We start from the raw sequence: 11,319 nt of genomic DNA on the forward strand, positions 1-11,319 counted from the left end.
GAAATGCAGGAAGATCGGCAGTGGATAGGCACTTGGTGCAGGGAGTGCCAGGTTGAGATTCATTGGGAGAGTCCTTAGAAAATGTAGTCCATCAACAAAGGAGGTGGCTTACAAAATGCTCGTTCGACCTATACTTGAGTATTGCTCATCAGTGTGGGATCCGTGCCAGGTCGGGTAGACAGAGGTGATTGAGAAGATCCAAAGAAGAGCGGTGCGTTTCGTCGCAGGGTTATTTCGTAAGCGTGATAGCGTTACGAAGATGTTTAGCAAACTCAAGTGGCGGACTCTGCAAGAGAGGCTCTCTGCATAGCGGTGTAGCTTGCTGTCCAGGTTTCGAGAGGGTGCGTTTCTGGATGAGGTATCGAATATATTGTTTCCCCCTACTTGCACCTCCCGAGGAGATCACGAATGTAAAATTAGAGGGATTCGAGCGCGCACGGAGGCTTTCCGGCAGCCGTTCTTCCCGCGAACCATACGCGACTGGAACAGAAAAGGGAGATAATGACAGTGGTACGTAAAGTGCCCTCCGCCACACACCGTTGGGTGGCTTGCGGAGTATAAATGTAGATGTAGATGTAGAAAGAAACTTAGCCCCCGCAGTGGCGCGTAAGCTGCAAAGGAACTTGGCGGGCGTCAGTAATAGAATTATGTATCATGTTTTATGCTGATGCAGTGTGATAGTTTTGGAGAACGAAAATCTCCCCTAGTCCCCCCAAAAATGATCTTGCGAAACTGAGGTCGCTCTGTTCGTCCATGAGATCCACAGGGCCATAGGCAAAGGCGTCCAGTTTGCTGGCGTGTTCCTAGACTTCAGGAAGATATTTCACAAAGTTCCACAGTGTCTTATAGTGAACAAAATACGAGGTTACCGGTTTGAAAGCCGTTCATTAAAAGTCGCCTTTCAAATTATTTCTTTTTACTGGAGTTGTGAATCTGTAAGCCGCGCGGGATTAGCTGAGCGGTCTCAGGCGCTGCAGTCGTGGACTGTGCAGCTGGTCCCGGCGGAGGTTCGAGTCCTCCCTCTGGCATGTGTGTGTGTGTGTGTGAGTGTGTGTGTGTGTGTGTCCTTAGGATAATTTAGGTTTAAGTAGTGTGTAAGCTTAAGGACTGATGACCTTAGCAGTTAAGTCCCATAAGATTTCACACACATTTTGAACATTTTTGATTAGATGCGTAGTTCACATATTATTCCTTAATTTACTCAACCATAATCATGCAACTATATTCTATTTAAGGTGAGCCGCGCGGGATTAGCTGAGCGGTCTAGGCGCTGCAGTCATGGACTGTGCGGCTGGTCCTGGCGGAGGTTCGAGTCCTCCCTCGGGCATGGGTGTGTGTATGTGTCCTTAGGATAATTTCGGTTAAGTAGTGTGTAAGCTTAGGGGCTGATGACCTTAGCAGTTAAGTCCCATAAGATTTCACACACATTTGAACATTTCTTTTTTTTATTTAAGTGGAATTAGATGCCAGTTATTAGGTTTACTGAACCGACAACTCTCAGCAAGAAATCCGAGCCGCGCGGGATTAGCCGAGCGGTCTTAGGCGCTGCAGTCATTGACTGTGCGGCTGGTCCCGGCGGAGGTTGGAGTCCTCCCTCGGCATGGGTGTATGTTTGTTCTTTGAATAATTTAGGTTAAGTAGTGTGTAAGCTTAGGACTGATGATCTTAGCAGTTAAGTCCCATAAGATTTCACACACATTTGAATCTGTAAAGTAGTGCAGAGACATCCGTATGAGGGTTCTCCGCAGTTAAGCGTATTGCAGTCCTTTAGTGGCAAGGTGAAGGTGTGCCTGTAGTCTTTTATATTTCGTGAAAGCTGACGTTTCGTGGATCAGAGTACACGTTGTGATAGAGGATATCTCAAGAGCGCAGAGCCGACGCCACCCACATGGAGAGGCCGAACAGCTACGAAACTTAAAGTCGTGACGTCAGCGGGCAGCGGGAAAAGTCAACAGCTGCCTTATGTTGTTACCAACAACACGATGGGTCGAAAGAGACTCTTTGTGATATGTGATCGTTACGAGATTGTTATTTAAATAGACATAACCATATTAACTGTTACTAGTGTGTTTATTAAGTTTTATCTCCATAATGGTTATAAGCTGTTGTGCATCGAAAGATGATGGAAGTTATACAGCAGGACACATTCTTAATGTGTTTAAGTCTCCGTGTATCATCTGCATTTATTCTTGGTGTAGCAATTTTCTGGTCAGTAGTGTATAAACTCAAATAGCAACAGTGGACTGGAAATAAAAAATTATAATGCAATGAAAGCATTCCCCACTTATCAATATTTCAATGAAATCGTGACGAGTTAGCGTTAATGATTATTCTTGGGTCAAAATCTTGTATGAGAGGACAATTTACTGAAGTCATCTTTCATGTACTCAGTTTAGTTCAAAAATTACGACTTTCCAAGCTACGCTGTGGACTAAGAGCTTGCCAACGGAACTGAGAACATTATTGTTAACGAAAAGAAATCGCCAGCTATGAAGATAATTTCAGCAAGATGCTGCCCGTCCGCACATGCCGAGAGTATCTACTGCTTCGCGCTTGCCAAACCCTACCTTGGCCAACAAGCTCTCCGGATCTCTCCCCAATTGAGAAAGTTTGGAGCATTATGGACAGACCCCTCCAAACAGTACTGGACTCTGACGATCGCCAATTGGACACAGTTTGGCACAACGTCCCTCAGGAGGACATCCAACAAGTCTGTATATCAATGTCACGCCGAATATCCGCCTCATTAAGGGCCAGCAGTGGACCAACGGATTATTGACATGCTCAATTTGTGAAGATCTTTTTCTGAAACTGTAAAGATTTGTTACTCTGTAAATTTACATCACAACTACCGATTTCTGCTCCATTTGGGCGATTCCCTCATGGTGTGTCTTTTTTTCCGCTCTTAGTTATAGGATATAAGATGAACATCAACAAATACAAAACGAGGACAATGGAATGTAGTCGAATTAAGTCGGGTGATGTTGAGGGAATTAGATTAGGAAATGAGACACTTAAAGTAGTAAAGGAGTTTTGCTATTTGGGGAGCAAAATAACTGATGATGGTCGAAGTAGAGAGGATATAAAATGTAGACTGGCAATGGTAAGGAAAGCGTTTCTGAAGAAGAGAAATTTGTTAACATCGAATATAGGTTTAAGTGTCAGGAAGTCTTTTCGGAATGTATTTGAATAGAGTGTAGCATTGTATGGAAGTGAAACATGGACGATAAATAGTTTGGACAAGAAGAGAATAGAAGCTTTCGAAATGTGGTGCTACAGAAGAATGCTGAAGATTAGATGGGTAGATCACTAACTAATGAGGAGGTATTGGATAGAATTGGAGAGGAGTTTCAGGCACAACTTGACTAGAAGAAGGGATCGGTTGGTAGGACATGTTCTGAAGCATCAAGGGATCCCCAATTTAGTACTGGAGGGCAGCGTGGAGGGTAAAACTCGTAGAGGAGACCAAGAGATGAATACACTAAGCTGATTCCAAAGGATGTAGGTTGCAGTAGGTACTGGGGGATGTAGAAGCTTGCACAGGATGGCATGGAGAGCTACATCAAACCAGTCTCAGGACTGAAGACCAAAACAATTACAACAGACTGTGTTTGCAGAAGGAAAGTGGAAAGGAGTGACAAAAGACTGTGGGGATAACCTCCACACTAGGGATCATAAAATAGCCACGTGTTGGACAACTAAATCCTCTCTGACCTTGGTATCATTCTTGTGTCCAGATGTTGGGAGCCACGAAGTGGGAACCAGGGAATGAGAAGCTCTGCTCAGCTTTTGGTTCAAGTGACGCGTGGGCTGCGTGGGCCGGGGACACCCTGTGCCAGCAGCCCGGCAGTCGGCGCTGTCAGCCACACCTTATCTCCGTACCCGTGCTCAGCTCCGCTCTGGCCAAACATCGGGCAGCAGCGGCGCAGCTGTGCGCAGATAACGGACCGGCCCACCTGGGCTCTCCAGCACGCGTCCAAATGTCGTCCGGCCGTCCAGAGTCGAGTACCATCTGATCCCTCCGAATCACTTCAGGAGACTGTTCAGTCTTATGCATGTCACTGCCGAGTCCCCACAATCAAAATTGTCCACCAACTGGGCCAGTGTTTCGTCTACATCTACATCCATACTCCGCAAGCCACCTGACGGTGCGTGGCGGAGGGTACCTTCAGTACCTCTATCGGTTCTCCCTTCTATTCCAGTCTCGTATTGTTCGTGGAAGGAAGGATTGTCGGTATGCCTCTGTGTGGGCTCTAATCTCTCCGATTTTATCCTCATGGTCTCTTCGCGAGATATACGTAGGAGGGAGCAATATACTGCTTGACTCCTCGGTGAATGTATGTTCTCGAAACCTTAACAAAAGCCCGTACCGAGCTACTGAGCGTCTCTCCTGCAGAGTCTTCCACTGGAGTTTATCTGTCATCTCCGTAACGCTTTCGCGATTACTAAATGATCCTGTAACGAAGCGCGCAGCTCTCCATTGGATCTTCTCTATCTCTTCTATCAACCCCATCTGGTATGGATCCCACACTGCTGAGCAGTATTCAAGCAGTGGGCGAACAAGTGAACTGTAACCTACTTCCTTTGTTTTCGGATTGCATTTCCTTAGGATTCTTCCAATGAATCTCGGTCTGGCATCTGCTTTTCCGACGATCAACTTTATATCATCATTCCATTTTAAATCACTCCTAATGCGCACTCCGAGATAATTTATGGAATTAACTGCTTCCAGTTGCTGACCTGCTATATTCTACCTAAATGATAAGGGATCTTTCTTTCTATTTATTCGCAGCACATTACACTTGTCTGCATTGAGATTCAATTGCCATTCCCTGCACCATGCGTCAATTCGTTGCAGATCCTCCTGCATTTCAGTACAATTTTCCGTTGTTACTACCTCTCGATATACCACAGCATCATCCGAAAAAAGCCTCAGTGAACTTCCGATGTCATCCATAAGGTCATTTATGTATATTGTGAATAGCAACGGTCCTACGACACTCACCTGGGGCACACCTGAAATCACTCTTACTTCAGAAGACTTTTCTCCATTAAGAATGACATGCTGCGTTCTGTTATCTAGGAACTCTTCAATCCAATCACACAATTGGTCTGATGGTCCATATGCTCTTACTTTGTTCATTAAACGACTGTGGGGAACTGTATCGAACACCTTGCGGAAGTGAAGAAATATGGCATCTACGTGGGAACCCGTGTCTATGGCTCTCTGAGTCTCGTGGACGATTAGCGAGAGCTGGGTTTCACACGACCGTCTACCTACATCATCAGTCATTTGATGTCCACTGCCCGATAATGGCTCCGTTCTGATTCCTACAACTAAATCTACATTTTATCTCCGCAATTCACACTGAAGTTCCTGGAAAAGGGTTTATCGAACCACTTCCAGTCTATTTCCTTACCGTTCCACTCTCGAACAGCACCCGGACCGATCACTTCAACCTCGCTGTGCCATCCAGGTTACGATTATCAATTGTCCCTATGTTGCATGGCACCAATAAAATTTTTTCTCTGTCACGACAATAATCTAATGATTGAAACTTTGCGAAAAGATCTCGCTTCAAAGAAAAATTCCTATGGTTTAGTGTTAGCCGCCCCAATTCGTCTACCATATCTGTAACACTAATTAGTACCGGACGAGCTAAATTGACAACAGGCCTACAGATTAAAATTTACAGGGCACAAAATATTTTTCTATCGGAATAACAGGCTTCGCTTCGTATTTACGTGACCGCGAAGATTTGGAATATCTCAAGTGCACTAATGTGATTCGCACTTGGCGATCGGACTTCTTTAATCAAAACGTATGCAGCTTGTAAGCAGTTACTACAATTCGTAGTTGTCTCGCTGAGATGGCCGCAATGGCTACTAAACAAATATCGCCCACCCCGATTACATGCTCAGGGAAAAAGACTCACCGACATTTCCGTTTGGGAACTTATCAATATCATATTAAAAAGATTGTTGTTGTTGTGGTCTTCAGTCCAGAGACTGGTATCATGCAGCTCTCCACGCTACCCTATCCTGTGCAAGTTTCTTCATCTCCCAGTACCTACTGCAACCTACATCCTTCTGAATCTGCTTAGTGTATTCCTCTCTTGGTCTCCCTCTAAGATTTTTGCCCTCCACGCTGCCCTCCAATGCTAAATTTGTGATCCCTTGATGCCTCAGAACATGTCCTATCAACCGGTCCCTTCTTCTCGTCAAGTTGCGCCACAAACTCCTCTTCTCCCCAGTTCTATTCAGTACCTCCTCATTAGTTATGCGATCTACCCATCTAATCTTCAGCATTCTTCTGTAGCACCACATTTCAAAAGCTTCTATTCTCTTCCTGTCCAAACTATTTATTGCCCATGTTTCACTTCCATACATGGATACACTACATACAAATACTTTTAGAAACAACTTCCAGACACTTAAATCTATACTCGATGTTAACAAATTTCTCTTCTTCAGAAACGTTTTCCTTGCCATTGCCAGTCTACATTTTATATCTTCTCTACTTCGACCATCATCAGTTATTTTGCTCCCCAAACGGCAAAACTCCTTTACTACTTTAAGTGTCTCATTTCCTAATCTAATTCCCTCATCATCACCCGACTCAATTCGACTACATTACGTTATCCTCGTTTTGATTTTGTTGATGTTCATCTAATATCCTCCTTTCAAGACACTGTCCATTTCGTTCAACTGCTCTTCCAAGTCCTTTGCTGTCTCTGACAGAACTACAATGTCATCGGCGAACCTCAATGTTTTTATTTCTTCTCCGTGGATTTTAATACCTACTCCGAATTTTTCTTTTGTTTCCTTTACTGCTTGCTCAATATACAGTTTGAATAACGTTGGGGAGAGGCTACAACCCTGTCTCACTCTCTTCTCAACCACTGTTTCCGTTTCATGCCCCTCGACTCTTATAATTGCCACCTGGTCTCTGTACAAATTGTAAATAGCCTTTCGCTCCCTGTATTTTACCGCTGCCACCTTTAGAATTTGAAAGACAGTATTCCAATCAACATTGTCAAAAGCTTTCTCTGAGTCTACAAATGCTAGAAACGTAGGTTTGCCTTTCCTTAATCTTTCTTCTAAGATAAGTCGTAAGGTCAGTATTGCCTCACGTGTTCCAATATTTCTACGGAATCCAAACTGATCTTCCCCGATGTCGGCTTCTACTAGTTTTTCCATTCGTCTGTAAAGAATTCGCGTTAGTATTTTGGAGCTGTGACTTATTAAACTGATAGTACGGTAATTTTCACATCTGTCAACACCTGCTTTCTTTGGGATTGGAATTATTATATTCTTCTTGAAGGCTGAGGGTACTTCGCCTGTCTCATACATCTTGCTCACCAGATGGTAGAGTTTTGTCAGGACTGGCTTTCCCAAGGCTGTCTGTAGTGCTAATGGAATGTTGTCCACTCCCGGGGCTTTGTTTCGGCTCAGGTCTTTCAGTGCTCTGTCAAACTCTTCACGCAGTATCGTATCTCCCATTTCATCTTCATCTACATTCTCTTCCATTTCTATAATATTGTCCTCAAGTACATTGCCCTTGTACAGACCCCCTATATACTCCTTCCACCTTTCTGCTTTCCCTTCTTTGGTTAGGACTGGGTTTTCATCAAAGCTCTTGATATTCATAGAAGTGGTTCTTTTTTGTCCAAAGGTCTCTTTAATTTTCCTGTAGGCAGTATCTATCTTACTCTTGGTGAGATAAGCCTCTACATCCTTACATTTGTCCTCTAGCGATCCCTGCTCAGCCATTTTGTACTTCCTGTCGATCTCATTTTTGAGACGTTTGTATTCCTTTTTGCCTGCTTCATTTACTGCGTTTTTATGTTTCCTCCTTTCATCAATTAAATTCAATATTTCTTCTGTTACCCAAGGATTTCTACTAGCCCTCGTCTTTTTACCTACTTGATCCTCTGCTGCCCTCACTACTTCATCCCTCAGAGCTATCCATTCTTCTTCTACTGTACTTCTTTCCCCCACAGCTGTCAATTGTTCCCTTATGCTCTCCCTGAAACTCTGCACAACCTCTGGTTTAGTCAGTTTATCCAGGTCAATCTCCTTAAATTACCACCTTTTTGCAGTTTCTTCAATTTTTCTTCAATTTTAATCTGCAGTTCATAACCAATAGATTGTGGTCAGAGTCCACATCTGCCCCTGGAAATGTCTTACAATTTAAAACCTGGTTCCTAAATCTGAGTCTTACCATTATATAATCTAGCTGATACCTTTTAGTATCTCCGGGATTCTTCCATGTATACAACCTTCTTTTATGATTCTTGAACCAAGTGTTAGCTATGATTAAGTTATGCTCTGTGCAAAATTCTAACAGACGGCTTCCTCTTCCATTTCTTACCCCCAATCTATATTCACCTACTATGTTTCCTTCTCTCCCATTTCCTACACTCGAATTCCAGTCACCCATGACTATTAAATTTATGTCTTCCTTCACTATCTGAATAATTTCTTTTATCTCATCATACATTTCATGAATTTCTTCATCATCTGCAGAGCTAGTTGGAATATAAACTTGTACTTCTGTAGTAGGCGTGGGCTTCGTGTCTATCTTGGCCACAATAATGCGTTCAATATGCTGTTTGTAGTAGCTTACCCGCACTCCTATTTTTTTATTCATTATTAAACCTACTCCTGCATTACCCCTATTTGATTTTGTATTTATAGCCCTGTATTCACCTGACCAAAAGTCTTGTTCCTCCTGGCACCGAACTTCAATAATTCCCACTATATCTAACTTTAACCTATCCATTTCCCTTTTTAAATTTTCTAACCTACCTGCCCGATTAAGGGATATGACATTCCACGCTCCGATCCGTAGAACGCCAGTTTTCTTTCTCCTGATAACAACGTCCTCTTGAGTAGTCCCCGCCCGGAGGTCCGAATGGGGGACTATTTTACCTCCGGAATATTTTACCCAAGAGGACGCCATCATCATTTAACCATACAGTAAAGCTGCATGCCTTCGGGAAAATTTACGGCTTGCTTTCAGCCGTTCGCAGTACCAGCACAGCAAGGGCGTTTTGGTTAGTGTTACAAGGCAAGATCAGTCAATCATCCAGACTGTTGCCCCTGCAACTACTGAAAAGGCTGCTGTCCCTCTTCAGGAACCACATGTTTGTCTGGCCTCTCAACAGATACCCCTCCGTTGTGGTTGCACCTACGATACGGCTATCTGTATCGCTGAGGCACGCAAGCCTCCCCACCAACGGCAACGTTAATGGTTCATGGGGGGGGATTAAAAAGATTAACTTTAAGAAATAATAAAACAAAAGCCATTACTTGAACGAAATAATTATTCGCATTTATATGTGTTTACAATAATACATCCATCCTAACAGACCTATGCCGAGACAGAAAAGGTAACGAAGCAAGTGACGGAAGAAGAAAGACAGTCAAATGATACACATCACATCACAAAGGTATAGTAGTTTATACTCTTCTTTCAAATGTTGAAATACTATGGATTCATATTTTATAAATAAAATTCTTTTTATTGCCATTAATGGCTCACGCCGTAATTATGTTTTTGTATTTGATAAAATTAACTTTGCGAAAATAAGAAAACCAAGAGGAGGAGGAGGAGATTAGTGTTTAACGTCCCATCGACAACGAGGTCATTAGAGACGGAGCACAAGCTCGGGTTAGGGAAGGATGGGGAAGGAAATCGGCCGTGCCCTTTCAAAGGAACCATCCCGGCATTTGCCTGAAGTGATATAGGGAAATCACGGAAAACCTAAATCAGCATGGCCGGACGCGGGATTGAACCGTCGTCCTTCCGAATGCGAGTCCAGTGTGCTAACCACTGCGTAAGAAAACCAAGAAAAACCACTGATATGTAGTCATAATACACACTCCTATTTCGCTATTAAACAATACCTCCAGTTCTTTGAAGTTTTTCGGTATCCTCTGCCAATCCTACCTGCTACGGATCTCAAACCGTGTACTGATATTCCAAAAGAGGATGGACAAGCATAGTGCAGACAGCCTCTTTGGTAGACCTGTTGCTTTTTCTAAGTTTTGCCAATAAAACACATTTTTTTTGTTCCTTCTCCGCAACATTATCTATGTGACCGTTCCAATTTAAGCGCTTCGTAACTGTAATTTCTAGGAGTTCAGATGAATTGAGAGGGTTGAGATTTGTGTGATTTAAGTTGTAACCGAAATTTAACGGATTCTTTTTCGTACTCATGTGGTTGACTTCACATTCTTTTATTGTCCAGAGTCAAGTGCCATTTTCTGCACAATACAGATATCTTATCTAAATCATTTTGAATTTGGTTTTTATCTTCTGATGGCTTAAGAATAGCGCAGGAGAAAGGAAGGTGTCACGTCTGTTTTACTCGATGATTTTCCGTCGATTACTACGATTCGACCTTTCTGATAAGAAATCACCAATCCAGTCGCACAACTGAGACAACATTCCATAGACATGAAATCTGATTAAAAGCGGCTTGTGATGAGCGGTATCAAAAGCCTTCTTGAAATCTAGAAATATGGAAACAACCTGAGGTCCCCTGTCGATACCCCTCGTCACTTCGCGTGAATAAAGAGTTAGTTGTGTTTCACAAGAACGAATTTTCTGAATACTAAACACGTCTTAATAAACAATTTTCCTCGAGGTAGGTCATAGTGTTCCAACAGTATATGTTCGAAAATTCTATTGCAAATCTACTTTATTAATATGGGTCTGTAATTCAGCGGATTACTCCTGTTTCCTTTTTTGGGTATTGGTGTGGCCTGCAAGTCTTTAGGTATCTCCAATGAAGCGCCAAAGAAACTGGTACAGCCAGTATTCAAATACAGGTACATGTAAACGGCCAGAATACGGCGCTGCAGTCGGCAACGCCTATATAAGACAAGTGTCTGGAGCAGTTGTTAGATCGGTTACTGCTGCTACAATGGCAAGGTATCAAGATTTAAGTGAGTTTGAACGTGGTGTTATAGTCGGTACACGAGCGATGAGACGAAGCATCTCCGAGATTGCGATGGAGTGGCGGTTTTACCGACGACCATTCATTAGTGTACCCTGAATATCAGGAACCAGGTAAAACGTCAAATCTCCGACATCGCTGCGGCCGGAAAAAGATCCTGCAAGAACGGGACCAACAACAACTGAAGAGAATCGTTCAACGTAACAGAAGTGCATCCCTTCCACAAATTGCTGGAGATTTCAATACTGGGCCATCAACAAGTGTCAGCGTCCGAACCATTCAACGAAACATTATAGAAATGGGCTCTCGAAGTCAAGGGCCCACTTGTGTACCTTTGATGACTGCACGAAAC

Source organism: Schistocerca americana, chromosome 9 (assembly GCF_021461395.2).
Source record: "Schistocerca americana isolate TAMUIC-IGC-003095 chromosome 9, iqSchAmer2.1, whole genome shotgun sequence".
Lineage (NCBI taxonomy): Eukaryota > Metazoa > Arthropoda > Insecta > Orthoptera > Acrididae > Schistocerca > Schistocerca americana.